This window comes from Bos taurus, chromosome 17 (assembly GCF_002263795.3).
Source record: "Bos taurus isolate L1 Dominette 01449 registration number 42190680 breed Hereford chromosome 17, ARS-UCD2.0, whole genome shotgun sequence".
In the NCBI taxonomy this organism is placed as follows: Eukaryota; Metazoa; Chordata; class Mammalia; order Artiodactyla; family Bovidae; genus Bos; species Bos taurus.
In genome coordinates this window covers 45,152,977-45,158,977 of record NC_037344.1, presented here as the reverse complement: position 1 = coordinate 45,158,977, position 6,001 = coordinate 45,152,977, and the positions used below count along the sequence as shown (strand labels likewise).

The 6,001-nt window shown below is 45.5% G+C and overlaps 1 long non-coding RNA gene across 1 annotated transcript; it reads right to left on the bottom strand.

The window, feature by feature from the left end:
• Nucleotides 1-2,772: 2,772 nt before the first annotated feature.
• Nucleotides 2,773-5,624, bottom strand: LOC112442032 (uncharacterized). The gene is made up of 2 exons (XR_003030019.2): nt 5,369-5,624; nt 2,773-4,387 (listed from the first exon to the last, which is right to left on the bottom strand). It is a non-coding gene; the product is annotated as an uncharacterized lncRNA (long non-coding RNA).
• Between the last annotated feature and the right edge of the window lie 377 nt (nt 5,625-6,001).

The window sequence follows — 6,001 nt, the reverse complement described above, 5'->3', positions numbered from 1 at the left end:
CTTCCACTGCAGGAGGTATAGGTTTGATCATCTCAAAGTCCCTAACTATCCCTTCCCCTACAGGTAAGTCTTTAGTCTCTTGCTTGGCCATTTCTGCCTGTTTTCCCTTTGCTCCCCTTTTCCCATTTGTTTGCACCAATGGCCCCATGACTGGAGATGTGTGATCCCTGGCCCAGAGCTGAGTCCAGGGCCAGGGATTCAGGTCAAGAAGTCACTCACAACTGGACCTCCCTTATAGGAGAGACTCAAATTTGTCAACTCCTGCAGCAAGTGCAGCCAGGAGCAGCAAGGAAGCCACCTCCCGGTGCCTCCACTCCTGCAGAGATGCAGCCAGTGGGAGGAGCTGGGACTCTGACCTCCGAGGAGTCTGAGGGGTGTAGTTTTTTAACTTCCCAAATTCACTAAGTGGGAAGTGGAGTGAAGATTGAAAGGACCTCCCTATCAGTGCTCAGAAACACAAAATTGAACTTTCCTGGTGGTTCAGAGGTTAAGAATCTGCCTGCCAATGCAGGGGACACAGGTTTGATCCCTGTGTCTGGGAGTCTTCCTAGTCTGGAAAGATCCCGCATGCCAAGGAGCAACTAAGCTGAGCACTGCAACTATAGAAGCCTGCAGCTCAAGCTCTGTAGCAAGAGATCAGCACCCACCCATCTCCATCTCCACAATTAGAGAGAATTTCACACTCCTTGTGGCTCAGTTGGTAAAGAACCTGCCTGCAATGTGGGAGACCTGGGTTCGATCCCTGGGTTGGGAAGATCCCCTGCAGAAGGGAAAGGCTACCCACTCCAGTATTCTGGCCTGGAGAATTCCATGGACTGTATTGTCCATGGGATCTCAAAGAGTTGGACAGGACTGAGCAACTTTCACTTTTAAAGCCTGAGTGCACAGCAATGAAGACCCAGCACAGCCAAAAATAAAATAACAAAAATGTTTTAAAAAGTAAAAGAAACATGCAATCATTCTGCTCTGCTCTTTTATCCAACTAATTATCCCCTTTTATGCTCCTTTATGGTCTCCCTTTTATAGTCAAGTTTGTTCTTTTTTTTTTTCTTTTTCTGTGTGTTTAATATCAGAGGTGGTATTTGCATGTGCATTTTGCTGAGGAGTTGGATCACTTTAGCTTGCATCTTTTTAAAAACAGAGTTGTAATTGAGGTATAATTCATGCACCACAAAGCTCATCCTTTCAAAGTGCACAATTCAGTGGTATTTAGTAGATACACAAAGTGGTGCAATTGTCAGCACTACCTAAATTCATATATATATACATACACATAGACATTGGCTGTGCTGGGATTTTGCTGGGGCGCACGGGCTTTCTCTAGTTGTGGTGAGTGGGCTTCTCTTGCTGCAGAACATGGGCTCCAGAGTATGTGGGTTCACTGATTTCCAAGCACAGGCTCTTTAGTCGTGTTGCACAGGCTTAGTTGCCCTGTGGCATGCCCTGAGGCATGTTCACAGACCAGGGATTGAACCTGCGTCCTCTGCATTGGAAAGCAGATTCTTAACCACTGGACCACCAGGGAAATCCCTGTACATTTGACATAAATGAAATCATGATACATGGCCTTTTGTATCTGACTTCCTTAACTTACTATAGTATTTTCAAGGTTCATCTATGTTGTAGTCTATGTCAAATTCCATCCTTTCTTTTTTTGCTGATTAATATTCCATTGTATATATTTAATGTAATTTTATAGAATATATAATATTCCATTATATACATATATTCTCAAGTTAAACAGATTTATTAGCTCCAGTGGCCACAGCAGCCAGCTCTTGGCAGATGGAGGCTTTGGGACCAGTGAGGTGCATGGATGGTCCAGTACAAACTATAGTACTAAATCAGGCCCTGAGAGAGTGCCCAGAGGTCCTCCCTCCCTCCCTGCCCTGTGAAGAGGGCCCAGCTGGTGGGAGGCAGGAGTGTGGGCTCTGTTCCTGGCTGACTGGCTCCAGGCTGGAGGCTTCCTGGACTGGTCTCAGCTGTCTTTGGCAAAAGGGAGTTCAAGTGCCCACACCCAGTGTGACATAGTTTATTTATTCATCAGTTGATGGATATTTCGGTTGTTTCCATTTCCTGGGGATTATGAGTAATGCTGCTAAGAATATTTTCATATGCGCTTTCATGTGGATGTGTTTTTAATTCTCTTGGATATATACTTAGTAGTGGTATTCCTAGGTCATATGTTAAGTCCTAACAACTCTTCTGTGGAACTGCCAAACCATTTTTTTCAAGTGGCTGAATCATTTATTTTTTACTTAAAAAAAGTATTTATTTAGGCCGTTTCAGTTCTCAGTTGTGGCAAGAGGGATTTTTGTTGTGGCATGCAAACTCTTGGTTGTGGCATGTGGGATCTAGTTCCCTGACCAGGGATTGAACCCCAGCCCCCTGCATTCAGACTGTGGCTTAGTCACTGGACCACCGGGGAAGTCCCTGACTGCATCATTTTAAATTCTGACTAGCAGCAGGTGAGGTTTCTGATTTTTCCAATGGGCTTGTGAACACTTCTTACCTGATTCTTTGGTTTAAGCCATCCTAGTGGTTTTGGTTTATATTTCCCTGATCCCTAATGTTGCTGAACATCTTTTCATGTGCTTATTTGTACATCTTCTTTTGAGGCATGTATTCAAGTCCTTTGCCCATTAAAAATGTTTTTTTAATTGAAGTATAGTTGATTTACAATGTTGTGTTAATTTCTTTTGTACAGCAAAGTGATTCAGCTTTATATATATATATATATATAACTATATATTTAGATAGATAGATAGATAGGTAAGGAAGAGGATTATTTTTTTTAATTTGAAACATCACAAAAGCAGTCTGGATTTCCAACATGGTAATAATACAGATTTTAAGCAACATCCAGTTTATACAGGTTCTGGATTAATATTTTCATGTTTTATGCCCAGTTCAATACTTTAAAGCAGAATTAGGAATAAAGCAGTAAATATTATAAAATGCATTTTGTACATTTCGGAACTGTACATTTTGGAAAAAACAAATTCCTTCATTAGAGCAAATGTTTTTACAAAAGAGTAAAACAGCAAATAGATTAACTTTTCTAAGGTAACATGCATTTTTTATAATGTAATTAAAAAAAAGTTGGTCAGGTAAGTGTACAACATCTATACTGTTTCAAGTCGTCTGCTCAAATTAAGTATTAAAAAATCTATACTGTTTCAAGTTATTCCAAGTATGGGCTTCCCAGGTGGCACGGTGGTAAAGAGTCCGCCTGTTACCAATGCAAGAGATGCAAGAGAACTGGGTATGAACCCTGAATAGGGAAGATACCCTGGAGTAGAAAATGGCAACCCACTGCAGTATTCTTGCCTCGAAAATTTTTTTGGAGAGAGGAGCTGGCTGTCCAGGGGGTCCCAAAAAGTTGGACACGACCGAGCATACACATACACACACATATGTGTGTGTGAATATGTAGATATATAATCTTTTTCATATTCTTTTCCATGATGGTTTGTCACAGGATATTGAACATAATTCCCTATGATATACAGCAGGATCTTGTTATCCATTCCTTTGCCAGTTTTAGAATTAATTGTCTTTTAATTATTTAGTTGCAAGTTCTGTATTCTGGATACAAGTCCCTGATTTGATATATAATTTGCAAATATTTTCTCTCATTCTGTGGGTTGTCTTTTCTTAATGGTGTCATCTGAAGCACAAGTTTTTTTATTTTGATGATGTCCAACCTATATTTTTTGTTGTTGTTGTTACTTTTGTTTTTGGTGTCATAAAAAATCAGTGCCTGATTTATGATACTGAAGATTTGTATCTATGTTTCTCTTTGAAAGTTTTGTAACTTTAGTACTTACATTTAGGTCTTTGATCCATTTTGACTTCAGTTTTGCATAAAGCATAAGGTTGGGATCCAACTCCATTCTTTATGAAAGCAGCTCTTTTGTCCCTTTATTGGCCCACTTCTGTCCCCCTCTGACCTTCAGTTCAGTTCAGTCGCTCAGTCCTGTCCGACTCTTTGCGACCCCATGAATCGCAGCACGCCAGGCCTCCCTGTCCATCACCAACTCCCGGAGTTCACTGAGACACACGTCCATCGAGTCAGTGATGCCATCCAGCCATCTCATCCTCTGTCGTCCCCTTCTCCTCCTGCCCCCAATCCCTCCCAGCATCAGAGTCTTTTCCAATGAGTCAACTCTTCGCATGAGGTGACCAAAGTACTGGAGTTTCAGCTTTAGCATCATTCCTTCCAAAGAACACCCAGGACTTTAGAATTCCTTTAGAATGGACTGGTTGGATCTCCTTGCAGTCCAAGGGACTCTCAAGAGTCTTCTCCAACACCACAGTTCAAAAGCATCAATTCTTTGGCGCTCAGCTTTCTTCACAGTCCAACTTTCACATCCATACATGACCCCTGGAAAAACCATAGCCTTGACTAGACAGACCTTTGTGGGCAAGGTAATGAATGTCTCTACTTTTTAACATGCTATCTAGGTTGGCCATAACTTTCCTTCCAAGGAGTAAGCGTCTTTTAATTTCATGGCTGCAATCACCATCTGCAGTGATTTTGGAGCCCCCCAAAATAAAGTCTGACACTGTTTCCACTGTTTCCCCATCTAAGAACGTAATTACAGGAATGAGATCACTGAGTAATTTAACCGAACTCCTGACTTGTGCTTTCCTTATTGCCCACTATGCCTGCGCCTAACGTATTGATTCTTTTCCTACGTTGAAAGAAGTCAGAATGAAGAAGTTAAAGAATGACTAGTTCTCTCCCCACAGCGGCTCCCTCAGCAATCCAGAGGGCAGATCACTTGTGCAACATCTGAAGAGTCAGCCAGTCTGCACACGGAGGAAAAGGATGCAGAGCCCACCCTCCAGATTGACGATTCCCTGAGGTTCTCTCCGCTTTTTCCCTTTAAAAACTGTCAAGGCTGAGCAGAATCTTCAGAGTTGGCCTCAGGACATAAGAACACCTCCTGCCTAGAACACCAGATTTCTTTTTCTTTTCAAAAATTAATTATTTTGGTTGTGTCAGGTCTTAGTTATAGCACACAGGATCTCTGTCCTCTCTTGTTGCCCTGCACAGATTCTACAGTTGCGGTACACGGACTTGGTTGCCTGAGGAGGAATCAAACCTCTGTCCTCTGCACTGCAAGGGGGATTCTTAACCACTGGCAGTTCCGATTGCCAGTTTTTCTGATTAAAGCACCTTCCCTTTCTCCTGACTCCTGCCTCTCTTTATTGGCTTTGAGCAATCAATAAGCTGAGTTGAGTAACACAGGTGGACACCCGGTCTCCCCGTGTCCTTTTGTTTGCTTCTGAGGTATGACTTTCTCTGCCCCGCCCCGTTTCTGCACCTCCTCCTCACTCAACCCTGGACTGGCCTTTTCACCTGCTTGGTCCGCCGGGCTGTCAGCCCCTCGCCCCAGCCAACCCCACTTCTCGAAGAGGCGGCTCCACAGGCATTCGAGGTCTCCTCCCCAAACCTAGAGCCGGCGCTGAACGCTCGATCCGGCTGGCCGGAGTGAACGCATGCCCACACCGTCGTCTACGCAGCGCCCTCATGGCAACCTCCAGTCTTCACAAACTCGGAACCGCTCCGCCGCCAGCCCATCGGCCCTCGCCCTCGCCTTGCCTGTCTAACTCTCCCAGCCCCCTCGGCGCCTCCCGCTCCGCCGACGTCACACCAACGCGCAGCTGCGAGCGCGCAGCGCGCGTCCCTTCCGGCTCGCCGTAGCAGCCGCGCCGCCGCTTCTTCCGGCCGGGCCCCGGATGTGTTGAGCCGAACGGCGCTGTCTGGGCCCGGACCCCAGACCCAGCCCCAGAGCTGAGGAACGCGGCCCACACCCGGGGTAGGTGTGGGCGTGGCGCGGACGACCGACTTGCGGGTTAGATGGCCCGCGCCCCGGCCTCGGTTCGCCCTGGAGCCCCCGAGCCGCGCCGAGGAGGGAGGCCCGGAGCGGCGCTGGCTGTGGGACGGCACTGAATCTGTGCGGGGACCGCGGGTCGTGACGGGGGCCGCCGG